At 41.0% G+C, this 27473-nt stretch overlaps 1 long non-coding RNA gene across 2 annotated transcripts; it reads right to left on the bottom strand.

The window, feature by feature from the left end:
• Nucleotide 1: 1 nt before the first annotated feature.
• On the bottom strand, nucleotides 2-22646 carry LOC121076803. 2 transcript variants are annotated; one of them, XR_005823724.1, is made up of 4 exons: nucleotides 22525-22646; nucleotides 12086-12197; nucleotides 3220-3438; nucleotides 2-2674 (listed from the first exon to the last, which is right to left on the bottom strand). It is a non-coding gene; the product is annotated as an uncharacterized LOC121076803 (long non-coding RNA). The 2 variants fall into 2 exon arrangements; XR_005823723.1 differs by having other exon boundaries at nucleotides 11-2674; nucleotides 3280-3438.
• Nucleotides 22647-27473: the final 4827 nt, after the last annotated feature.

Here is a 27473-nt window from a genome sequence, read left to right as displayed (position 1 = left end):
TCACAGCAGCCTCCTCTCCTCTCCATATCCCATAATTATTCTCAATATTCATATTTTTTTCAAGTACATATGCGTATGTGCATGTGTATGTACTCATGGAACGATAATTGCAGGGTTTTATAAATTTCCATTCCTGTCTAATGACTTTTTACAGGCAATGTAATTACCTGTTCTTTTTATTATTATAATGATTCAAACATGAATATCCCAAAAGTTTAGTCCAGCTAAAGAAATGGCTGCTGTAAAATTCTATATATATTTTGTCCGCATAGCTTTAAATTAATCCATTTTTATTAGGGTGTTTGGCAAAAAAATTAATCGGAAACTGAGTCCAAACAGATTAGGATTTATTGCAACTCTGTAACTCTGAAAAGTGACTTGATGGATTTAAACCATTTTTACAATAAAAAAAATAATAAAGCAAACAAATTATCCTGGCTTAAAAGCTGGAAAACCATTCTCCCTTCTCGTGCTCTGCAATTTGAACCAGCTGAGATGATAAACTCCAACTCTCGAGTCTTTCAGCGAGGAAGACTGATGAACTCTGACCAGGCGGCGTTTGGGAACTGGGCTCTCTGCAGCTGCGAGGTCTCCCCACGTCCCCACAGTTGCCGCTCAGCGTCACAGCACAGCTCCCCCAGGACCCGCGGCCGAGCAGCCGGATGCTCTGCGGGCAGCACCTCGGGCCAGGAGGGCGGTCGTGGATTGCTTTTTTTCCAGGGGGGTTGTTAATCAAATGCGCAGCAAGGCATCGAAGCTTAGCAATAAGCACTCTAAGCCTCAAGGGTCTAAACTACTCCTTCCCAACCTCTGTAAATACGACATAATTTTGTGTCCCTTCTGTTTCCCTCAGGTCTTTTGTGTTCTTTTCTTTGTGTGGAAAAGCAAACCCAGTTAAAGCAAGGAGAGGTCCTGTAATTTCTGGTGCCTGTCCGTGTCCCGCCTCGATGAAAGCTCTTTCTGGAGGTAAATCAGCGGTGCAGAGGACTCCCAGCACTGCCTGTGGTCGCAACGGGCTGGACAAGTGTTAATTAATCCTCTGCTCCTTTGGAGGAATGTTTTCCAAGACTCATTTTACATGCTTTAAATCAAAGCACAGAGAGTTCCCTTTGTATGCTTTGATAAATGCTTTCTTATTATTTATATTACCATGGTGTTCAGAGGCCTCAGGAGAGATCAGGGCCCTATTGCAATAGGTGCTTTACAAAACCCCTCTGAGCAGCTGACAGTTTAAACAGATAAGGCAAAAATCAGACAGAGAGAAATACAGGGAAGTGACTTTTCTAAAATATAGTGAGGCTGGGAGCAGATCTCTGTCCCTATCATCTTGGTCACCCCATGGTCAAGCTAAGACAAGACCCAGGTGGCAGAGGCATGCGTGTTTGTGACCACAATGCCTCCAGGAAAATCATTCCTCTTCCTCAGATGTTGGCTCCAATACTTCACTGGAAACCCCTCTGGGGAAAACCAGGTCTTGCAGTGGCGTTCAGTGGGAGGTGAAATTCAGGAGCTACAGGGACAGAGCACGTGGGCATAGTGAGGAAGGAGAAATGATTTTACAGCAAATTGGGAGCCACCCTGCTCACCACGTTCCCCAGAATATCTCATTTAAGCAGATCTTCAAGACTATAGCACCTTTCATCCAATTCATTTAGGCTGACTTTATGGATTTTTCCACCTTAGGAGAACTAGGAAACATTTTCCACGCTCCCTGGGCAGTCCTTCAGCCAGTAAATGGTCACACAGCTTCTTCGTGCCCAAAGGCAGCTGCCTGTCCCTTGTCTGCAGCAGTGTGACTTGGACTGCCTCGTGCTGTAACTGCTTTTTGTTGCGCAAACGAGCGAATCCAGTCACTCAGACCTCACTGGGGATCTGGTCTTCATAAAGGAGCACAAGGTCATTTATAATAACTGGAAGGGGCTGACCCACATGCAATATGTGAAATCCCAGTGTACATGTACATCTGGCCATCCTGGTTTTTTAAATGATGTATTTTCCTCCTTCCCCCCGCCACGTTGTCCATTATTCTGATCAGTGTGGACAAGACAAATAGCACCACACACCAATGTGTCTCTGTCAGAGGACGGAAGCGGTAACGAATGCTGCAAATGCCTTCTCAGAAGTCACTGTTGACCTTACTACTAACACAGACGTTTCTGATTCAAGAGGCGACTCCCCCTGTGCTCCATGAGTCCACAATTCCTGTATTTGCTTGGTTATTTTTCTTTATCTCCCTGCTTTTTCTGCTAACTTCTTCCATCGGCAATGGCCATCACTCACTGGGTCAGCCCAAGCCAATCTGAATCGGAGCATTGGCAGCACTTCGCTTATTAGTCAGCCAACTCATGGGATCCTGGCAACCTTTTTCTCTTTATAAGGATAGGGTCCAAGCTGCTCTTTGATGTTGTCAAACCATGACTTCCACTGGTCTCCCTGCTGATTTCTTTGCTCTTTCTCCCTGGGAGTAGAAAGCCACAGGGAAGCATTTAGTGTTGTATCAGGCATCGCGCCAACATGGTTTCAAGTCTTTGTTACTGTGCGGAGCAGACAGCCTGTCCGGTCCTGGATCTATAAGAGGGATGCTTTCATCTTATAAGAATGTTCCGTGTTTCTGTTGGTCAGGTTGTTCCACCTATAGAGCCCATCCAGGCAACCTCCGTAACAGTCAGTCTTCCTGAAATCCAAATAACAAAAATCTAAGTCAAACACAGAGTTCAAAGTTTACCCAGAATTTATGTTTTATGGATTCAGAAACATAGAGGACAAAGTGAAATCTGCATTTCTGATGGGGTATTGATTTATTTCTACTCCATTTGCCTCCTAAGGCTTGAAATATGTGGACAAAAAGGAGTCATTCTCCATATCTGAGGCAACACGAGTGAAATTCTGGCCCCTGTTAAAGTCAATGGCAAAACTCCCATTGACTATGGTGGGGCCAGCATTTCACCCCATGATTTCTCATCTTGCTTTATTTTATTGACCTTTCTCGTGAATACTAGCGAAATGCAAATATTTTTTTCCAGCACAAGTCTTTGTACTCTATGAACTCTGCTGGATCCAAAGTACTTCATATGTATATAAGAAAAACAGTTGAAAACAAAAGAGAGAAGAGATAACCATGCAAATAATGATCTCCACAATCTATAAAAAATGGCCACATTCAAAAACATATAGTGGTTTAAATGGTCAGAATAAATAAAACAGGCCTAATGTTTTCACCATGAAGAGCATTCTTAAGCATGGATGGTATGGACCACACTTCTTGGGAACGCAGATCACCTCCAAGGCCACCTCAGCTTGGCTCTGTGGTGGCCATGAAGTCACAGACACTTCAATATCATCAGAGAGTGTACAAAGCTGAAGGAATCCATCACTTCTGAGCTGAGGGGATGGAGGAGGATTCCATTCTTTCGGCTTTATTTTGGTGAACTCTTCACACTGGAAAAAATGGATATTTCTTTCTCTGTGGGTTCAGTCTTTACATGGAGTGAATAAAAACAGTTGATTTCAGAGAAAAAGAATTACCCTCCTTGCTTTCTCCCAAAGTCTTGTCTCATCCTTCAAATACTTTAGAATAATCCCCTCTGTTTTGCCACTATGAATCCAGGAAAACCTCACGTTTCACAAAATTATTTTGTTGTTTTGTGGAAAAGCTCACTGGCAGTACAGAATTGTCAATGCTCTTTTACACTTTTCACAGTACTCATCCCTTGTGCACCAACCCCAGATTTTCATTAGAAACTTTATAACCAGGATCCAATCTAATATGAAAGGGCTGTGATGTACCAGGTACTCAGGCAGCACCACTGGAAGAGACCTTCCATCGGTATGGAAATGACAGGTATTTGCAATCAATTTGCACTATTTAGACAGTCATGAAAACAGTAGTAGGAGGAGAACCTCAATAAAATGTTCTTGGTTTTACAACAAGCAAACAGAGGCACAAGAAGCCATATAAGTGACAAGTGAATTAAAGCAGCTGTGGTGGGAAGAAAGCAGAACTCTTGACTCTTAAAGCTGACATAGTATTATACCCAACACCTCAATATGAGAATCTCAATATAGAGAAGGCAGAAAAGACAAAAACCCAACAGTTTGGATACTTTGATATTGCTCGCAGTGCAGAACAAGAGCAGAAAGCTTCTCCCAATCCAGTCTTCATTTTCATCCACTGCCCCGGTGCTTTTCAGCACTTAAATCCACAATCAATCTCACTTTTGCAGGATGTATAATCCAAGGACCATCTTGTGTAGTGCTGCTGTAAGAACTTTCCTTTACAACCAAATAAAAAATCAGACTACATTTCAAATGCTTCAGGCTTACATTTTCTCCCTTTACACTTATTTTGTTTCTCAATGTGCTTAAAAAAAAAAAAAAAAAAGAAATTGCAATCGTCTCATGGTTCATGTTTTGATGCGTCATGGACCACCAGTGGTTTGCAGACCACAGGGTGAGTAATGGTGCACGAGAGCCCATTGCATGTTAAGTCCTCTGCTCTGACTCCTTCTGCCAAAGGAACTCTGTTCACACCAGCGTATTCGTCCATGCTTTGTCAGACCTAATTCTGCCTGATTTGAGTTATGAAGCTTCCATCATGTCTTTGGGGAAAATTATTTCACTGTCTGCCATGTCTCTCAGGCCAGAATGTGGACTCGTGAAGCCTGCGGTGTGTATTTAGTAGAAGAGCACTTTGAAATTAATAAGGTTGAGGAAACAGGGCCAAAATTCTGTCCTCAGCCTCACTGGTGTGGTGCTTGTTAGAGCAGAGAGGAGCCGCCTGAGTGACAACGGATGGAGGGTGGGGGACTTCTACGAGGGCTGATGCATCACTGAATGTGCTTTTCCCAAAGACCTTTGGGAAATCCTTTGACCTTAATCACCCCAGCTGGGAAACCGAATAAACCATCAGGACCTTGCTAAAAAGCCAGCTCCTGCACTTAAATCAGTGTTACCACTTACATAAATAACAAACAAATCATATGATTTGGGCCCTATTTCCTGGCTGGAAGGATCGTGAAGACTGATCACTCACACAGAGCAAATTTTACATCAGTTTTGCTTTATAACAAGTGCTGTATTGGACTTGTGAACTTGGGTTAACAATATTGTTCTTTCTGAAAATATTAGCGCTCACTGAAATGCTTCAGACAAACATCCTATGAAGACTTAGTGGCCTCAGCTTGTTTGACTTGGAATCAGACTTGATTTCTAATTAGCCAATCTTCAGCACTCTGTCAGAAAATGCAACGAGCTGCCAATTTTCACACCTTAGCCCAAAAAAAGATCCCAATAAAAATCTTAAGAAAAACAGCCTATCACTTCTACTACTAGGAAATTCCCAATATGTTCAAGGCTCTTCTCTATTCACGCACATATGCATGCAAACATACATTCACTTATATGTATATTCCTATGCACTCACATACAACTAATATCCAAATCTTTATATGAGCTTAAAGAGCCCAAAGTAAGAATATTTTCTTAATTTACTAAATTTTCCATAGACAAGGAAAGAAAAGTTTCAAGTATTTGAACAAGCCTCCACCATTTAAAATAACCACTGCAAACCAGCATTTTAGCTGTTTAAATCAAAACACATGCACTGATGTTTTTATAATAAAAATCAATAGGGAAATGAAATAAAATCAAGAGTGTATAAAGCATGCTGAAATATAAGCTATCAAACAGCTGTTTCAGTCAAACATAGAAGCGGCACAAGTAGCATAGCTCAACAGAGTTGAAACTATGCCCATCAGTATTTTATAGGCCTTTCAAAAATTCCATTGCAAGTCCCAAATGTATGCATAGCATTTTTCTTCCAAACTTTGTTCATTTGGATTAATTGTCAGTCATCTTCCACAGCCTTCAAACCTCAGATGTAAGCGGCTTCTAAGAGGACACCAAAGTACAACCACTTGAGTGGGGAAAAAAAAAAGTTTTTGCTTGAGAAATGGCTCAGTAGTTTGGGTCTATCACAAATTAATTCAAACTTAACTCAGATCCAGCTTAGAGGGAATCCTTGAGGGTGTTGACCATGTCACAGATATCATGCGTTGTCCCCTTCTACAAATGTACATGAGAAGGAGCAGTCCCTACGGCTCTGTACTCTGATCCTTCTTCTTTGCAGTTGTTTGGAGGAGTAACTTTTTCACCACAGAGATTAAAAATCTGAAACCCGTTAAAAAAAAAAAAAAAAAGTATTACTCCTCAAATGGTTAATTTTCATGGAGGTTACTTGTCTACCTAGAGGTTATTTTACCCCTGGGAACCAGAATAAGCTAACATGTTGTTTTATGGAAAATGGTAGAAATGGAGACTAAATAGCAAAATTTATGCTCTTAATGGTGTTGGCATACCCAGAAATGTCTCCATCTCAATTTTGCTTCACATTTTCAAGTATGGTTCTGTCTTCTTTTCTACCACTAATAGTGTTCAGATACAAGGGAAAATATTGTTCACTGTCAGCCACAGTGGTTGTACAGCTTCACAAGCCCATATACTTTACATGCCTATAAATCGCCTTATGGGGACCTCTTGACACTTATTCAGAGCATCTGGTACAAGAAAAGACAGTGGGTTTTAGTCCTGAAGACCTTTTTCAGCTGTTACAGATCTCCTACCTCCAGCAAATTCCAACTGACTTCAAGAAAAATTGGCCAATTAAAGTCTAGGTGAGAACTCCCAGATTTGGCCAATACTAATAAAATTATAGAAACGTGATTTGCTTCCTCAGCTAATAGTTTCCTTAAAGGGACTACCACATGCCACCACCTTTCTCTAACATCTCCCTGCAGGCCAGATCCGGCTCTCCTTCTTGCAATTCCTACTCTAATAGATGTCAATGGCAGTCACGTCTGCTAAGGATTATTTGCATTCCTTACGCAAGACTCTTCTCTGAGCCCTCATTTTTAAATTCCTCTTTACAAAGGTTTTCACTCATATCACGATCCATTAACTAAGCCATATGTAGGATTCTTCATCCAGAACCATTCCACTCCCAGAAACACAACTGCCAGGGAGAAATGAATATTTGGATCCATTCCTGTTTTCCTTTCTGGCTGTTTATTTAACACCGGAAAGATTATTGAAGATGTTATCTCAGAGAGAGTTCACTGGGGCATTTTTCTGTGACTGTATTATTGCAAGCACAGTCGGCTGGCTCTTATCTTCAGCCAATTAAGGTGCATTAAGCAGGCAAAATTGATCAAATGTGCGCTGACCGTAATTTCATTTGAGCTTTTTTGGTAATGTAAACATGCTATTTCTTGCATCTTTTGTTCAATTTGAAATGGCTCTGCTTTGCTTCCTCTACCTATAAACTAGAGAGGTTTCATTTGGGAAAGGGCTGCTTGTGTGTCTGAAACTCCGTTCTTCAAAACCACTAGCACGTATGTAAGATGGTGTAATACAAAAAGGTCCACATGTCTCCCGTGAAAAGCTCTGTAGAAATACACAGCAAGTGTAAAATCCCTGCTAGGAGAAGAGCAAAGTATTTATAAATTGATAGGAATGCCCAGATGGGACTAAGCCACGATTTATAATCCAGACTCCTGCGGAAAACAGCTTTTCTCCACCCCAGTCTCCCCAGAGACTCCTGTCTGTTTGAGAAGAGGAAATACGTATTTGCCACTACAGATATGGCTATTTGTGGCCACTCAAAGCTGCCAGGGCTGCCACAGATTGGGAAGCATTTTTGGTGCCCCTCAGAGCTCCATCAGTGCCTGGTCCAGCCGTTCTGATGCTTCACCGTGGGATTAACCCATGCAGTAAGGAAACGTGGGATTAACTCTATTAAAATGACATGAATAACATACAAATAATGTCAAGCAGACTTTAAGACATACCTCAATGTGATCTTTTGGGTACATAATGTTTAACTGTACAATTATTATATTTTTTTTTGCTGCATTTTCAGCATTTTTAACAGACCGAGGCTGAATTTCATGGTCTGTTGGTAATTTGTATGCATTGTTACCACTCAATGATCGTATTATTTCTGGTGACCCCACTTGAACTTGCTTCCCTTGAGTCCATGCTGGGTCCAGGAGGCAAGGGCTCGGTTTACTGCAATGAGCCCTCGGTGGGACTACACCTTTGGACCACCCAGGAACAGCAACAAGCTGAGCACAGCTGCCCATGTGTTTCATAGCATTGCTCATATCTGGAGCCCACCTGCGCTCCTTGACCCATACTGTGGCTTCCTGTTCATTGCTGGTCTCATTCAGACCCGCTGTGCCCCCACGGTTTAGCTCACAGGTACCTCAGAGACCTCACCTCTTTCTCCCTCCCTCTCCTCGCAAAATCCACTGCAGAGGCGGAGCTGACTTTATTTAACCAAGAGCAACTAAATGCAGGTGGTGTAAATGTGGCGGGCTTTGCTGGAAGCCATGGGAACTCCCATGCCAATTTGCATTCTCCAAGAGTCTGGCCCAGGATGTTTTCTATTTTAATTTTTATGTCTGCACCTAACCCTCCAGTTGGATGTATTTTAAAGTAAACAACGTTGATAAATAAAAGCTTGTGCATTTCCCAGTCATCCCAGAGCATTTCTGTTCCTCCCTCCTTGCTTCCCTCCTCCTGGTCTTTTACTGCTTGTTACAGATACAACAAATAAATATGCAGCCAGCATCTCAAGTTTCCTCTTGCTCAGTCGATTCATCCTGAAATCTGGTTTTTGAATGGCCTTCTTCTAAGAGAAGAAGTGCCAAAGCAGAGAATTTAGGTTCTTGGGTGGAAAACTCCTGATGCAGGACTTTTCACCCCAAATTAGTCATCAATCATCAACAGCCATATACATTTTACTCTGACCTTGGGCTTTGCTGGAGCCAAAATTTAAAGGCTTAACTGGCAGGATGGGAACAGAAACACTCAACTGAACAGAAGCCAGCAAGTAGCCCTGTGATTTCTTCTGGATCCGAATGGTGGAAACAAGGGGGGAGAGTGCCCATGTTCCAGGTGGAGGTAGAGGGGTTATGGAGCCAGGGCTGTCTTCCCTGTCAACTCTCATGATGCTCACCTTCCCTGGCCTCCTACATCACCAGCTCCATGCTGTGTGCTTAGGCCCTTTTCCGAATCTGTGACTTCAAGAGAATTCACCTTAGTTTGAAGCCCCGGCCTTTGATCTTGGTAACCAAGGTCTTTATTTATTTAAGATGGTAATTAACTGAATTTAGTAATGGAAAGATTTTTGAACTTAACGGGCCTGTAAGTGTTTGAAAAGCACTGATTTTTTTTTTAATTTATAAATCCCACCCTTTTCCCACTTTGTGAAACTATTTTCTGTTCATCCTTTTCATTAAAGACCTCAGACTGAAATGCTGGGACTTGTGACTTGGGAAGCATATGGATTTTACAGCCCATGCAAACCAAAAGCTGAGGCATTCATCCGCACAGACCATTTGTTTATTGTCCCAGCAATTGGACTTTTTGGCTCAGCAGCCATCACAGGACAGGTTCCAGACTCACAGCTTTTCAGCCTCTCATTGTGTGTCCCAGCTGCATCAAGACCCTGGCAGGTCTAATTCTTCTCCAACAGCCACCTTCCCTCACTTAAAAGAAGCCTGGGGATTGTCAGGCTTTGGTTCATTTCCAAAGCCTATTAATTGAACCTGCAGGGCTTGGTTCTCCTAACACACAAGGAGCCCAAATCTGGAAGCTTCACACAGCTGCTCTGATTATTGCAAATGCAGAGCACATGCCAGTCTTACATCTCTGTGTGGGAAATAAGGGACTATTCCCAGCCCCGAGGGACTCAAATGGGTAAAAAATTCCTTTTTTTTTTTTTTTAAGGTCTCATTGAGTGCATGTTTCCTGGCTCTGAAGGAATTATTCCTGCACAGAAACTGTGTTTGTGTCCAAACAGAGCTGTGGAAAGGGTGGGGTGAGAAAGAAGCTTGCCTCAGAGGCCCGCTGAATAAAGGGAGACTTTCTCACACCCAGACATCTGCTGCCCAGAGTCCATCCATCTCTGGCCATAACCAGAGAGAGCACATGGTGATGGGAGCACCCAGGGCCAGGGGGCAAAGGGACAGGAACTAGTTGCCTATAATGGCCCTTTTGATGCAACATGTGGCAGCTCAAACATGAAACGTCCTGAGGGCAGCAGAGAAGCTCCTGAGGGCCTTGCCCACCTCAGAGCTTCCTGTAGCTGTGCTCTTTTTTTTCTTCCAGGCACACAGGGGAAATAGAAGAATTAGGTTTTACATCAGGGCTTCTCCAAAGCAAGGGGGCTTATTCTGAGGCACTGCTGGAGAGCTGAAGCTTCTGCAGACACTGAGTGAAACAGTCCCTTACCAGGCATCCTCATCTTTCCAAAGAATCTGTTTCGTGGATGAAGGCCAATATCTCCTGCCTCTGTGCCTCCTTTGTGTTTGCCTGGTTTGAGTAGTGGCCATCTCTTTTCTGTTTATCTTCCTTGGCTGGGGTTTTTGAGCCTCTATGATTCCAGCCAGCCGTCAGACAGCAGCTGAAGTCAGCAACCCCCAAGTAGCCGTTTAATGTGGTTTGAGATGTCCTCAGGGGTCTCCCTGACCAAACAGTTACTCCTAAAGGATACGGGTCTCACACAGGTTCCTGTATTAAGTTTGGCAGCCCCATGTAGGCGTCTCAGATACTTCAGGATGTCTCAATGCAATATACTCAAACCCAACTATATATGGCTGTGTCAAGGTCAATCTCCCATGGCCCTGCTTGGGCATTGTTGTGTCCATAACTCCTTACAATACGTGTTTCACCTTCCAGGCACTCTGCTTAACTCTGAAAAACTAGAGGTTCCCCTCATGAACACTAATTTCACTGAATGGAAAGGGGATGAGGAGCAGGCCCAGCCTCGGCCTACAGCTGCTGTAAGTATGCAGGCTGTCCCCAACAGCTTCTGCCCAGGTAGAACCAGTTCCCACAGATGACAGGAAGGCAGGGAGCAGAAGGGAACGAGTACACAGAAAGCCATTTGTCTGAAAACTGGGACACATTGACTGCAAATATTTTGCAACATTCACTCAGCCCTAATAGGAACTCACACATTCCCTGAAATGGGCTATTCATTATACCACAGCTAGTAAAAAAGAAGGGATTTTTTTTCCCCTAGCCCTTAAACATATGATTTTGAGCTCCAACAAGGACTTTACGAAGTTCACATGGAGAAACTTCAACTGCAGCGTGCCCTGCCTTCAGCCATGTGCCGGCTGGGGGCACTTGCTTGGGGCTCAGCAGGCCCAGTGCAGGCCTGTGTTCATGGGCCCCTTGTGCCTAGGAAGCTGTGCCAAAGCCATGAGCTTTTATTAGCACTAACTTTCCATTTAGTCGGGAGGGACCGTTCCATTTGCTTCCCCTACAGTATAGCACTGGCTCCACCTCAACATTTGCACCTTATAAAGTGTTGTCATGACCCGACTAGAGCAGTTTATACAAGGCCCTTCAAGATCCCCAGTAATGAAGAGTAAATAACTGAGGAAAGCTTTCTCTCACTTTGCAGCTTTCTTTCAGTCTCAAAAGAAATAAAACAACTTACTTAACAGCATTCTTTAATCTTTTGCACCAGTGGCCTCCTTTATAGGGTGTTATACAGAGCCAGTGTAAATCCAACCTCTGTAATGGGGTCAGTGTTTCTCAACAGGTGTTGGGTGGATACCGCCTAAGATCTATTTTTTCAATAAATGTCAAGCCAGAAAGCTTGCTGTTCATACACAGGCAGCTTTAACATGTGGTTCTCTCACACACTCACCCCTCCCCAGTACCCCCTTCCCAATCTTTTTTCCCCAGCATCCCACCAAGGCCTCCAATTTAATAAAGGAAAGCAGTGAATGCCCACTGCCCAGCGGTAGGAGCTAGAGCCGCTGAGCTTCAGGCACAGACTGCAGAAAGGATTAAAGGAATCCATTTGCTGGAAACAAATCTTTCCTTCTGCTCTCTTTCCACCAAGGGGCTGCAAAACAAACTACTGGGGCAGGGGAGGTACAGCAGAAACTACTGGCTCACCCTAAAACACTTGCTGCATGATTTGGAAGTAGGCCTGGGCCTGATCCTGAGGCTCTTAATTATTCTTTTGCTAAGGCAAAATGCTCTTCAGAGCCAGCAGAAAGCTCACCTGTGTAAGGATGATGTTAGTGGGCCCACAGCCATCGAGTTTCATCCTGAACCAAGTTTGTTGACCAACAGATTCCTTCCAGCAGAGGCACAATTTTACATCTCCTGTGCAACTGTGCAGCAAAACATACCACAGTGAAACATGACAATTATTTACAAAATTATCTCCTGAATAAGCAAGTTATTTAAATAACACATCATTAATGCCCACGCATCCGACCAGTATTTTCTACAGATCATCTTATATTTATATTTAAATGAAAGTATTTAAGTCTTCAGATGAGTCTTCTTTGAATCAAGCTAATGTTCCTTCACTGGTGATTGCCAGGTAATTAGTAATAAGACAGGTCCCTCAGGACTGCTGCTGCTCCCCTGGTGCCAGAACATGCTGGGCTCCCTATTTCCCTGCATGTCCATGCAAAGTATGGGTCCAGAGCACAAAACCTGCTTTGCAATATTTACTTGTGGTGTGGCAGACTGTGCTGCCTCCCTGTTTTCTTATCCAAATAAGATAGGGAAATTAATGCAAAAATATTTCCCTGAGTATTCATACAAATCTGTGGGCAAAAAAATAAAAATCACACTTTGCTGTTACTTGGCTTATTCAAAGTATTTCCTTATGTACTTACTTTAAGCATGGTTCTTAAGTCCATCTTTTAATAAAAACACTTCAGTATCTAAACAAATCCTTAGGCACTTGGCTTAATAAGGGGCTATAAGAATTGAAATATACTGAAAATATTTGTGGAAAGCAATTTGCAAGGTATTATAGAAACCAGACCTTAAAACATTTGCGTGTTCAAGTGTCCTTGCTACCTTTTTTTTTTTTAAATAAAAAAGTATATGTGGTCTGTCAAAAGTGAACAAAGTTCTGATTTCAATATTTCTGAACAAACATGGGGGCTGATGGAATAAGATATCCAGATAAATTGCTATCAATCAAAATAGCAGAACAGATATGAGGGTATTGAGAACTGTTCAGATATTCCATGATCCAATAGAAAAGCACATTTCAAGAAATCTTAGATATTTGTTAATTTTTATGTGGTGGTGGACATAAAATTACCAGTGGTATTTAGCAAATAAAAACCCCTTTTGTTTATATCACTTTTGATTATAATGGTATTTTGTGGCTGCCAATCCGGCTTTGTCTGGCTAGATGTTAGTCAGTTAAAAAAGGAGTTTCTTTCTGTTCTGTTTTTATTTGGTAAACCAGAAACCAACTTACTCATTATACATTCTGAAAACAGTTTTACTAATCTCAGTCAAGTACTGCAAACATTTATATACATTTTAGGAGTATGAAAATGGGCTATGTACAGTAAGGCACAGGATCCTTTGGGCTAGTGGAAGATGGCATTTTCTATGTTTTCTTTTTTTAATCCAGTTTGAATAGTCAAAACACTAAGAGTGGATATGTACCATTGTTTTTGTATTGATGTTGCTCAGCTCCAGTGCGGTTGGATCTCGTCTCTACTTTATAGTAGACAGCATTGCAGTAGAATAGAATGTAACCCAAGGATTGGTATACTTTCACATAGATTAGGACAAAAACATGGACAGAGCAACAATGAGGTAAATAACAGCTATAGGAGCAAGCCTTATCAATAACTTCCAAGAATGTTTGGACAATGCCAAAATCAGGAAGGACCTCCATCTAAATATTTTCATGCTTGAGTAATGATGAAAACAAATGATTTCTGATGAAAAACAATAAGATATTTGAAGTTAAATTGGATTATTAGGCTGTCTACTATGCTGTTGTGAATATATTTTTTCCCAATAAAATTATGTTTGACTAAGAACTTAGTCTTGATCAGAAGACTACAGAATTTCAGGAGGCACAAGAAAATACAAATAATTCTGACAACACAGTGGGATACTATTACTTTTAGATTTAAAATAAACAGATTGTTTAGAATAAGACATTTTCAAGATTCAGGAAAAGATTAAAATGCCAGAGATGTGATACCTATATGCTTCAAGTGAAACTGTCTTTGCAAGGAAACAAGTGATGTAATTAGTGACTCGCCTTGCAAAGGTGGAGCTAAAGGGAGAATTCAAGCAAATTTTAACATAAACCAAATGGAGATATTTACACCAAAGAAAAGTATTCCACAGATATTTGATCCTGCAATTACATTAAGGTTCAGAGGGCTGGGCAATAGGTGCTAAGGGTGATTGTACTAGGATACAGCCTGGGCAAGAGGTGCCACATAAACCATCAATGTATTATGTGACTATTTAAATCTGAAGAATAAAACCCACATGGCCTTATCTTTATATCCTGGCTCTGTTAGCAGCCAACACTTACTGGTTAGGGAAAAAGGTTAAAAACCAAGGACAGGAACAGAATGATCCTTTCCCTGGTTTGTCCTTCCAACTCCCAGCAGCTTAGGAACAAAGCAAACCAGACATTGCATCCAGACTCCCATGTTCAGTAGCCACCAGTGAACTTACCCACCATTAATTTGTCTAATCCCTTCCTGAATGCATTCTTTTGGCCCCCAAGACATTGTGGCAGAGATGCTGAATAAATATGATCTCTGGATATTTGCTGAGATTTTGCAAGCATAAAACAAACAGTAACATTGGATTAAGTCATGATTGTGCAACCCAATCTCCCATGTATCTCAATGGGAGTTGCAGCTCTTCAACTTCATTTGCAGTTTGGCTTTGCTGTAGGACAGGGGCTGTTTGTTCCTCACAGGTTTGAGAAACGCTGAGCTGGCATCACGTGGAAGGAAAAATGGAGCTCAGTTCTGTATAGAACTTGGGCACTGGCACATTGTTACTCCAAGGATGTGTTTGTTAAGAAATGGAAAATGTTTTCCTGAAAGTTACTCATGCGTTTACAAACTTTTGCCACAAAATCAAAATGCTACTGTAAATACAAAAATTGAAAAGTGACTAAGAAAACCTACATCTCTTGGTTTTCATTGGAAATCATGTAAAAAGTTTGTAAGGTTTTAATTAAAAAAAGAAGGCAGCCAACACAGACACGTTTTGGAGAAACTCACTGTATTAAAGCCTGTAATTTTGGTTAACTAGTTGTTTGGAGAATATTTCCAGGCAACCCAAGTAAGAAACATCTTTGCTTTCTTTACTTCCTTACAGGAATCAAACCCTTTGACAGTATCATAGAATTTTCTTTCAGCCAAGAAAGTAGTTCTGCTTTCAGGTGTTGGGACAGCCATAGCTCAAATGCAAAAGCACCTCTGAAACTAATAATTATACAGCTCAGACTTGCTCTATGTGCATTTTCATTTAAGATTTAGAGAGAAATTGTTTTTATTCTCTGAGCATAGGGATTCAAGTTACAGAGGACGTAAACAGCCATATGTGAAGATTATTCCCAGGTTCAATACTAGCATTGTTAGTACTTGGTAAGCTCTTGAGCCAAAGATACCTTTATTTTATTCATTTTATAACACCCTAGTTCCTTCCCTTGTAATACCCTAGTCCATTGATTAAGTTCTGCTATGTTATCTATCATCACAAAATTAGTGTTAAGACCAAAGTAGTGACAAACCTAATTCTCAGAAAATCTTTCACATTTCAGAGTTTGAATAGAGATCTGAAGTATTAGAAAATATAACAAATTGTTTCGACATGTGAGCATCTAACTGCCATATACACGAGGACAAACATTACTAGTGATGGCAAGACCTGGATGGTCTAAGATGTTATTATCACTAGATACCTTCACCAAATAATCACAAAATAAAACAAATTTTCAGCTTTGTTTTGGCACTTAGAGGGGACCTTCTGGCAGAAGAAACAATAAAATTTCAGCCACTGTGAGATGGAATAAGATCCAAAAGTGTGTAGCTATCAGGTCTGGTTACATACTTTTATTCCAAAGCATAATCTTCAATAATCAAAGGCCCTGAGTAGGGCAATTGGCTCCAGCACAGCTTCTGGTGACATGTTTGTAAGACTTTTGGAAATCCTGTGCACCAGAAGTAGGAAACTGATGTGGGACTTACACTGCAAATATGAGAAGAAAAACTTGGAGGGTCCAGAGCTAACTGGGGAACTAGTTAGCTTCTGCTAGGGACAAGAATGGGGAAAAAAAATGAATCTGCAAAGGAAGCTGCATTTCAGAGGTCAGCAGGCATAGGGGTAAAAAGTAAGAATTGCCAAAAGTCAAGCTGAGTTAGACCTTGCAAAGGATATTAAAATAAACAAAGTTCTATAATCAGAAGAATGAAAGAACAAGAAAAGACATGGGTTGGCTGTGCAGTAAGGATGACGCTGAGATTAAAAGAAAGTGAGTATAACTCCCGAATTAAATGAACACACTATGTGTGCTTTCAGTGAGGGTGTATGGAATACAGGGTAAAAGCTGGACACTCATAGGAATTAGTGGCTGAAAATGGTTGTTACCACATCTGAGAAGGGAAGAAAACTCAGAGGACTCAATATGCTGAAATCAGTGTACAGAGGGGAAAAACAGTCACCCAGAAGAGTGGGAAAGCTAGCACAGTCCACTAGTCAGGATAGAAATAAATGTATTCAGCTGGGGTGACCTGAACAATTACACATGCCTGCTGCTGTCCTCAGTAATCTGAAAAGTTTTAGAAAAAAATGAGTGATTACAAACATCAAGGTAAACACAAAACAAAGAAAATGTCAAGTGAGTTTACCTGAGCAATTCTAACATGCCATCTTTCCCTGATTTTCTCCATTCTCTGAGCAGAGCTGAAGAAGCATGCAGTGCTTCAGAGGAAGTCCTTGAGTAGCAAAGAGGATGGGAGCCGGCACCAGACTGCGACCCAGTAAGAAACCAGCTAAATAGAAACTGATCACATTGTGTGAAACAAATGGTAGGAGGTTACAGGCTGTTCCCAAAGATCAATCATGAGACCAATATAGTGTTGTTCTATCTACCATAGTACCAAAATTCAGACAAAATTAGACAGAGAACCAAATTTAACCCTGGAGAGCCTCTTCTGTAATGATTAATTCAAGAAAGCACTTAGAAAGAACTAGAGGACCTGGACAATTGGAGTAGTAGAAGAGAGATTTAAGACTTCAAGGTATACAAAAAGTTGAGGAAATGAGTGCAAATTTTCTCAAGTCAGAATTTACCAGTGAGAAAATACAGACCTGAGGTATATACTCATTCTCAATAAGACTACCAGTTGCTAAAGTGACTTGATTATGAGAGAGACAGGGGAACACTAACAAACAAAGAGGAAGATAGGAATGCAATTGTGAAAGATATTGGTCCTCACCTAAAGTTCACCATACCTTCAAGTCACTGATCTGAATGAACGCAGTGGGTGTGGCTGCTCAGTGGAATAGCAATCTTGCCCTCTTCAGCTTGGCAAAGCAGAGATTGAGCTATTCCCTGTGGTTGCATCCAGGGAAACATGCTGGTGAGGACAGAGAACACTCCGGTAAAGAACAGCATCAGCATAAGTGTCACTTGCTGGCCAGAAAAGCATTTACATGTTCAGAAGGAACAGAAACAATCTGAGAACATCTAGCTTACTGAATGCAGTGGTCTCTTCACACCAAGTCATTTCCATTGGCAGCAAGAGGCCCTGGAACAAACTTCCTGCAGAAGTAGTGGAGTAAGGAGCAAAGTAATTAAAAAGACTAGAGAGACCCCAGAAGTTCTTTGCAGTTCCTTATTTCTGGACCAGTAACAGGAAGCTTTGTCCAGAGCTTATTAAATTGTGCAGAATTTCTTCCATTGCTCTCTGTCAAGGCCAGCATTTTATACCTGTCCATATAACAGCCATCAGGGATCAGGAGGTACTAAATATAGCTATTAAGTAGTCTAGTGCTCTGAAACACTGGGTTTCCATTCCATCTGAAACTTCTGAAGTCCTCTCCTTCCCACCCCTACTTTTTGAACAGACATATTAACAGAGAACTAGGAATGAGCCATAAATTAATTTTCACAGTTTCTAAGCCAGTTGGCATAAATCATTGCAGCCAAGCTGCTGAGCAAAAGAAACATACATTTAACAGATAATCTTTGTGGAACAGTGATATTTACAGTTTTGAAGAGCTACATAATTTTAGCCTCTAACAAATATTAGAAGGAAAGCTTTACCCTGTTTAACCTCAAGGCACTATCAAGAGCATATTTTTGATGTTTTTTTTTCCTGTTTACTCTCCTTCCTAATGTCATCACTAACATTTAAAAGTTTGTAGAGCATTGACGTGAAATAATGAGAAGATCAGTTTTTAAACATAGAAATCTCTTTCCATTCATATGAAATGTTTTCAAATTAAATAAAGGAGTTTACTCTGAAGTTTACTTTTGGTTTTTCCCAGTTTACATGTCATGAGCAGCCTGTTTCAATGTTTTAAAATTCACATTGAGTGATTTTCAATTGAGATAAAATCTTTTAGAATGAAGTGAACTATAAATAAAATCTCAGGAACACAGGTTTAAGTGGTCTTTCTTTGTAAGCTCTGTCCAAGTCAGGATGCTGGATAGTCGCTTCCTGACTCGATAAAGCAATGAAGCATTGTCCCAAAGTATATAGACTTAAATACATATATGTAATATGTATATATATATATATAATATATAATGAATTGCAGCCCAATATTAAATCTGTGCAATATCCCAAGCTCCCAATATGCTGACACAATCACAAGACCAATAAATTAAGAAAATGAGAATTTCTCAAGAGAAAACATTTAAGTGCTATTTTAACAGTGCAGGCAGGGTAAAAGCTGTCTTTTTGCAATTAAAAGTTGCAATTTATTCTCAGGCTAGAGTTTGATCAGTACAATATACCAGACTCCATCATGTTCTAAATGCATAAAACTGAAGACCAAAAGGAACTATCTGATCATTTGCAAACAACCAGACTCTTGCATTTCACCCCGTTCCTCCACTATTCAGCCCTATAGCTTGTACTTGGTTAAATCATTCTGTGTTCGAGGTATCCCCAACCCTGATATAAGAACACAGAGCTCGTTAATTCTGGAGATGAAGCTGCTGTCATGCTGATAGCTTTTTTTTGTGGAATGACAGTTTTAACACACAAAACCCACCACTGCCTGCACAGGCAGGCACACAAAAACCAAACCCTGCACCAAAGATTTCTCTATATGGCCAGTTTTGCTGCAGTTAAAGGTCAACCCATAGCTGTGGGATCCCAAGAGCATCCTGATCTTTATCTCTGCCTGAGAAAATGGCAGAATGTAGCACATGAAAACGTGCTTTCTGCGCAAGAGGACGAAGCCTGCTTGTTCGATGACTGCAATTTGGGGAACATGCCTTGCATTCTGCCATGGCAGGGACATCATTAACCTTCATTTTTTAAAATCTGTAATTAGGAGTATCAGTCAACTTTCTGTTTTAAAACAGTGTGTTCTCATGAGAGCTCCACAGGTTGTTTGAAATCTGGGCCTCTTCCCAGTATTTTTCAGCCAGTTTCCTGAGCTTGCTGACAGAGCTGTCTGGACAGCCACTGGCTCGCATTCCTCGCAGTCTCTGCTCCAAGCCAGCTTCTTTGGGCCCAATTTCAACAAATACAGACGGACCACCACAATCCAGAGCTCAACATGGGACTGGCACCACATGCCTTCAAGATATTAAACATAAATCAGCTGTGGCGAGCAGAGACAGATGTGGGCGTTAAGAGAACTGCCAGCTCCATACACTAAATATGGAGTTTTACATAGGGAATGCCAAAGATCGCAGGTCTTTCTTTAATGCAAATTCGGCTGAAGGAGCAAGAACAGCAGCCAATTAAGCAGCTTGCAATAGAAAGCAGGCACTTTCTATTGAATTTGCAGATGGGAGGCCTGGGTTCAAGTCAAGAGAGAGGGCAACACTGCAAAGGCAAGTTGCCTTGCTTGAGACCCAGGAGAAGGAAGTCAGTTCAGTGTTACAGTAACACATCCTGGGAGAGCATCGTGGCTGAGGACTCCTGTAGTCTTCCCGGGGTATCCAAGCCTCTCTCCCCTCAATGGGGGAGCACTTTCTCCTCCAAGCCCTCAGAGAAGGGGCAAAATCAAATCTGTCTCACGAAGCCTGCCTGAAGGGATGGGACTTTGTCGAATATGCTATGAGACATTAGGAGCATGGCATCAGCTTGCTCATTGCTGGAGGCTTCATGGGTTTTGTAACCAGCACCAGGAACAACCCTGATTCCGTGCCATAATGTAGAAATCTGATGGATAACATTTATGCACATGAGTAACTTCACGTGCCTCAGTCCCACTGATGCCAACGGCTTTCTGGCATGAGAGAAACCTAACCCAAAGCATAGGGTATGTATCAATAGGACATGCTCTGAGACATTACCATTCTGATAATGCATTTTGGTTCCAGCATACTGGCTGGTCTCTATTTGATATCTCACCTGACAACTCTATCCTGTTTTAAAAAGCATAGATGACAAAGATTAGAAACCGCTTTCTGTTCCAATGCCTTAGCTTAAGCAGGGCAACATTACAATCAAAGTAAAGCACTAAGCGTTTCATCCAGAAATCGGGATGTTCCACCAGATTTTGCTTGGGAAGTTTACATTGATTACAGACCAGAAACATCTTGTTAAAGCTCTGAACTAAAAATGACTCGAGCAGCCAGCAGCTGGCAAATTGCAGAGGTGGACTCTTATGTTAGCATCTTAATACCATTACATCAGGTGGCTTAGAAACACAGAAGTGCTGACACATGCTTCTGACTGCCATTACAACTGACAGTGCTCCACATACAATCAGACCTCGCTTGCAGGATTTCTCCTTCTAGGAAAGTATTGTTACTGCAAAAGATATTGCAGTGAGGGGAAAGTTGACAGTTTTAAGAGCTCTGTCTGCATTCACAGGGCAGAGGTAGCAAGTTTTGCCTCATTGCAAACATTTATGGTGTCAAATTTATTGACAAAGCACCACTACTGGTGTCAGCCCAAAGGTGCTGTTTTGAGTGCACTGTATCTGAGCATCAACACACAACTCCTCACTGAAAAATATTCCTCCATGTTACAGGATTTCAAAGTTTTCCATCGGATTTCTACATTATGGCATGGAACTTAGTAAGAAAGGGGAACTCACATGAAATACTTTTTCCCCCATAGACAAACATTAAAATTCTTTGGACAGGATGATATTTTATTTCTAAACAGGATTCTACCCCTCCCTTCCAAATCTTCACCCTCTATTCACCTATTACCAGGATATTTACAAAATATTCAATATCAAGAATAGGAAGTACTCTGCAGAGCATTAGAAAGGAGGTGTATTTGGAAACCTTAATCTGTAATTCAGCCACTTGCATAGCTCTGTGGTTGATATCAGTGAATGTCCCCTTCCCCCCCCCCCCAGCAGTAACAGGGTTTCTTGAATTCTCAAGAAGTCAGCAAAAACCATCAAAGGCTTGACTTAATATCTCCTAGCAAAATATTTTTTTCTCTTCAAAGAGGACAGCAAAGATATCCATCCTCAGGAGATGAAACTGATGATGTATAGGATACATCCTGCTGTCTGGTAGGATAGTGCTATAGATTAGGGTGTTTCTAAACAGGCCAGCAGAATAAATGCTACAACCCTAATGTGTGCCAGTATTTTCCTTTTCAATAGCGAGACTATTTAGGACATAATTTCAGAGTGTTGTTGTGTTGCAGAATTAAGACAGAGGAAAAAAAATGTATATTTTCCACATATCAGTAAGCTTCATACATATCCATTCAATAGAAGCCAAATTTTGCAGCCAAGGACATACAAAAAAAAGAGAACAGGATGTTGCTCTAGGGTTCATTACAAAAGGTGAGCCCATCAGCAATATTTCCAAGGAAGTAGATGTTTTCACTACTTTTATTTTCTGAGAGGCAGCACTTTGCACTCTTGGTGAATTAGGAAGCAAGACAGCAAACTTCTTTTTAGCTGGAAAAAAGGAAAGAGTGGAAGGGGCAGCTCTTTTCACATAAGGAGAGTAGGAACTTGAAATGATCCCTGCTGTACCTCTCCGCAGCCAGCCTCTCATGAGAGGAGACTCTCTATTCCATCTCCATTCCAGAACAGTTATCTTTCCTTTATTTTTAGCGTGTTCCCTGAACCCAATTTCCCTCCAACAACATAAGCATGTAAGATGCAGGGAATAAGATAAAAATTGTAATATACCCATCCATTTTCTTGTCTTTCATTGGAGATAAAGAGAAACAGCTGAAAAGCTGAAATCTTCCCTCACTCTCCTACCAGAAAACAAACAAAAAAAATAAAACAAAGAAACTCACCCTTATTTATTTGTTATTTATGTGTTATTTATTTGTTAGAGTATTACTGCAGCTGGGTTAACATTGTCAAGACAGACAAAAAATCATCATAAGAAGAAAGCCTAGAAAATAAAATTTAGGATGTTTAAGTTCTATCTGCTAGGCTTATAAAAATAAAGCTACTTCTTTGGAAACAAGATCGAAGAGAGATGATTTTCTGCATCAGAATGAAAGAAGAGAGAAGTGTTACCTGCTTCCTGAGAGCCGGTTTTCAGCAAAACATGCCTACCACTAACATAGGAGCAGCCTCAGTTGAGGTGACCCTGCAGCAGCACAACCTCCCCATAAATCTTTCAGGCAGAAGCTGCAAAGAGCAGCATTGCACAAATTTATAAATACCTCATTTAAATCTAAGCAGCTGGCAATTATGGAGACAGATCAGAAGGGTAATGTGCTCGTTTCCTTTTTTTTTTTTTTTTCCCTCTTTCCTCATTAACATAGCTACATTTAAGGAGCAATTATTTTGCAAACCTGCCCCACCTGCTCTGTCAATAATGCATATTGATGCCAAGTTCTCACTGTTTGATGAAATTAATTAGTAACAGTGGTGAGCCATGGAAGCAGCTTTGTGAACCTACCAATGGGGCATGCAGAGGTGATGGACAGTCCTCCCCCTCCCCTCCTCCCACCTAATGCATTTCTAGGCATGAATGTGACACAGGGTGGGCTTGCACAAATAAAAGGCTCTGTCTGGTTAAAAAGACTTATCTGGTTAAAAATAAAGTTCCTGTTCTGGAGAACCCCCAGTGCATTCCTGTTTTGCAATGGTAGCAAGTAGACTTTTTCTACAACAGACTTACCTACGGGCTCAGAGATTCAGAACATATAATGCCTTTACCTTTCTCTTTGAATAAAAACTGAACCATAGCCCCTCTTGTTTTCTGTTACAGTACATTCTGGTTTTCAATATGTTTCTCACCGTTGTTGAATTCATATCTATTAGCAGCAAAGTTAGGGAAAAAAGATGAAGAGCACTATCCCCTTCTTGTGTTTTGGGTTTCTTCCTTTGCTTTGTACCATTAAAAAACTTCTGGACAGTATGAGCAACTGTTTTATTTCAGATCAAGTCATAAAACACATTGGATGAAAAAGACTAAGGAGTGATTTATTGTAGCACCATTTAGAAGTATTAGGGCATGCCAAGAGATTATAATATGCCAGAAAGTTGCAAACATTCAGTATAAAAACAAAATCTATGATGACGCTGTTGAAAGTCAGGTTAAAAATAGAAACAAGGTTTGCTAGGAAAAAACTTTCAACAAGAAAAATACATGCAATCATTTGACTGGTCCATACAGGGACACAGGTGCTACAAGGAAAACTGGTACGTTACGTGAAAATAGAAGCTAGGTTTTAAAGGTTAATAAGGTTTTAAAGATTAAAACCACAATCAGGGTTTCAATCTATTGTATTTTGTTGCAATACTGATGCATTTGGAAATAAATAGAAAGAAAAAAAAAAAAAGCAATAACTGTTGCATTTTGGTTTCAGACTGAGGCAGCGTGGCCAAATTGCTAATTGCTAGTGAAAAATTTAGCATACTTTATGGATAATTTGAAAGGTCTGAATTTTGGATTGATATTAATTCCCTGTCACATTGTTATCACTAGTTCTGGGGGACAAACATCTCCTTTTTTTAAAAGTTGTAATGGTAACAAATGAATTGTCTCCTGTAATCCTGTAGAAATCAACCAAACGAAAAAGACCCTTCCTTCACCACTTCTTGATGGGTCTCAGCCGATAAATCAATGCTCCTTGAGCTCTCAATTTTACCCTCATATTCACCACCTTTCCATATTTCAGCCCTATTGCGTTTATAGAGAACACATTTCTTGAATGGGATTCCTCGGTTTCTGGAGTTTAAGCTTCCCTCTCCAGTGTTTTCAGCTGCTGCTGGTTTTACTAGTGGATATAATGGATGCTAAATTTACCATGAGCATGATATTTCCAGTTTGAGCCGCCTTTGATTAACTGGCACTCCAGTAATTCAAAATGCTCATGGCTGTTGCACCTAGCAGACCTTTGGCAGCTTGCGTTGGCTGCCCGTTTTTCTTGGGAGTGTTCATGGGGAAAGGAATTTTATGTTTGCTAAAGCCCCTGATGGTGAAAAATAAAACATAGTGGGGCACAAACCCCCTGGAGAGGTCAAGAGGGCAGCAAAAAAGTTCTGACTCGATTGTCCTTCGGAAAGATCTCTGTGCAAGTTGTAAATAAGCGCTCTGTTTCTCTGCACCTCTGACTGAACCTCACAATTCACAGACTGCTCGGAAATTGGGTAAGTGTTTTTTTACCCAAACTTGAGTAACCGCTTTTAAATGTATGGTTGGAAAATCTGGCTTGCACAGCAGACCTCACAGTCATTCTCCCAGTGAAATTCAATCCTCTTGGTTTATTTTGTTTTACCTAGGACACCACTGAAGGAAAAATGGTTTTGGAGGAGATAAATCTCTTTCCATCCATGTCTATGGCTTTTTTACAGAAAATCTTGTTCTTTCTTTCTCTCTCATGATTTTTATTTATTTATTTATTTATTTATTGGCCTTCAGCTGTAATTTGGATAATCTGTTTTCTGCCCCCTGCTTCACACAGAATATAAGGCAAAAGCCCCTTTCAGGAGAAGACCATTGGACATGCAATTTCCTACAGCCATGACTGGGTGTCCTTGCTTGCTATATTTGATAAGTAATCCAGACAGCCAGAAATGATTTACTGTGAGTCTGCCTTTGCCCTTGTGCTAGGATTACAATCTGGGAGGTTTTTCAACAAGCATTCTCAGCCCCCATTTTTAATCAGTCTTTCACATGGATAGGCCAAGAAAAAGTTGTAAAGTCAGAAGAAACGCTGGCATCTGTTCTGTGACTCAGAACAGAGCAGAGGTTGTCTCCCTTCCATTTTCTGCAAACTCCAATTTTTTTGTTGACCACACACAAATGGTTCTAATCAGCTTCCAAAAGGCTCTTGCTGGCATTTTAAGATGTTTGCTCTTTGCATTCTTCTCAACATCCCCCTTTCCTTTCTCATCTGAAAGCAAAGAGGACGTTGAAAAAGTGGACAATTTTTTTCTTTTCTTTTTTCTTTTTTTTTTGTGCTGAGCGATTTTGGTTTTCCATTAGCTGAACACTTCTATTGAAGGGTGTTGTGCAATGAAAGTGCAACGGATATGGAAACCTCTTTATTATGTTTGGAATGTCAATTCGGACATTTGTTTTAGTTGGACCGTACGAAACACAGTCATGGCAAGAACAAGCCAGCAGTTTGCTTCTTTAATGACCCTTCCTTCGCTAATGGGGCTCAGGCTGTCAAGCAGTGATGCATGTTCCTCGATCACAGGTGAATTCAGGTGCTTGTCTGTCTGGAGCCAGCTGGGAGCTGACAATACCGATGTCAATCAGCTACCCAAGAGGCGTGATTGGCGATGCCTCTTCGAATGGAGCATCCTTCAATCATGCCATTGCAGCATAGGAAGCCATTAAAGGCTTTTTTCACCTCTGATGGCACGGAGTTGCTGAAGACATTGAGAGAAGTTGAAAGCACTTTGGGAAGAAGAAAAAGAAAGGTGGTTGTTGGCATGAGAGCTGTTGTGACTTCCTGTAGTGAGAGAGCACGGAGGTTGCTGAGAAATAGAAAGCACAAAAAAGAAGAGGATATAAAGCCCAGCAACCAAACAGGTTTGTCTCTTCCAAAGGATTTTCTCCTCTGCTATAATATTAACAGCGAAATATATTCCTTTATATAAACAAATATAACCCCCAAAAAATGAGCCTTTGGCATGGGCCAATAAAATCACACATTCTGAACAGGGCCAGGCTAAGATGGAAAAATACTCAGTCTCTTTTTCCTAAAATTTACCATATTTCTCTACTCTCCTTTTTTTTTTTTTTTTCTTTTTCCTTTTTTCTTTTCTTTCCCCAACATGAATGTGGATGTAAGACCTGCAAGATTTTGCAGGTACGTTTCAGTGGCTCACAGCCTCAGTGCCAGGGAGTGAAACCGCAGTGGCCCTCAGCAGCCTGACTTCTGTGTGGTAGCACCCAAGAGTTGTTATGGCTTGAAGAATATCAGATGTTAAGTTGTAAGTGTCTCCAGAGAAAGGATCCGCAACCCCTTGGTAGCCCCTATGGGCAGTCTGATATCACAGAGTCCACGCCAAAATCCCTGGGCTCCTGAAGCTATTTTGTACCTGAATGATCCTTGGTTCCAGCAGGGTTTTGATCAGACCTTACATATGAACTTTTACCAAAGCAGATGAAGTTCAGCCACTGATTCACAGAATTGGTCAAAAACCCACAGAAAGAGTGAAAAGACTCAGATTTTGATCTATGACAAGATGCAACAGAATGGGATGACACATGGGTAGAGAAGCTCTAGAAGCTGGTGGCTCAAATCAGTGTAATTCACAGCCTTGAATAAGGAAGGGAAGATTTAAAAGAAAAAGACTTTTATCTGAAATTTCAAGCAGTTATTTGCACTTTTGGAATTCAATAAGAGATTCAAACAGCACATAATGTTGACTAACACCTTCATAACCAGAAAAATAAGCAGGAAGTCACAAATCTACTGGCTAATACACCCTAAACCATTTGTAGTTCAATATCCAGTTTGCAACCAGAGCAAATTGTTCAAAGCAAAGGAGTCACCAAAATTAGCAGGAGTTGTTCTCATACCATAAAGAGCATTTTAAATTGGTGTCACTACTGACACCAGCTGAAAGTATGACTTCACACCCCTCAGAGCCTTGTTTCTTGATGTTAGGGTGCGTAGACAGCGTACTGGATGTGTGAGGTGTGTAGTACTTGAGTGTTTGATGTTGCAATGGCTCCCAAAGCCATGGATTTCAAATTTTCTTCTGCCAACACCCTTTATAGACAAGTGGAAAGATTTCTTTCACAACAAAAAGAATTAGTTCACAATTGATCTCACATCTTCCTGTGGGTTGGAGAAACCTAATTTACTCTGAATGAGTGATTCCTGCATCGTTTTCTCCTTGCGGCATGGAGAACAGTTTATGAAGGTAACCACATCAGCCAGGCAGAAGATGTCCACTATTAATCAATGTTAGCAAACCTGATCTTCAGATTTTTCCCCTTTGCACAGTTTTTCCGCCTTAGATGAGGTTTGGGATGAATCAAAGATGAATTG

The sequence above is a fragment of the Cygnus olor genome, chromosome 12 (genome assembly GCF_009769625.2).
Source record: "Cygnus olor isolate bCygOlo1 chromosome 12, bCygOlo1.pri.v2, whole genome shotgun sequence".
In the NCBI taxonomy this organism is placed as follows: domain Eukaryota; kingdom Metazoa; phylum Chordata; class Aves; order Anseriformes; family Anatidae; genus Cygnus; species Cygnus olor.
Note: the sequence above shows the minus strand (reverse complement) of the source record. Positions and strands in the feature narration are given on the sequence as shown.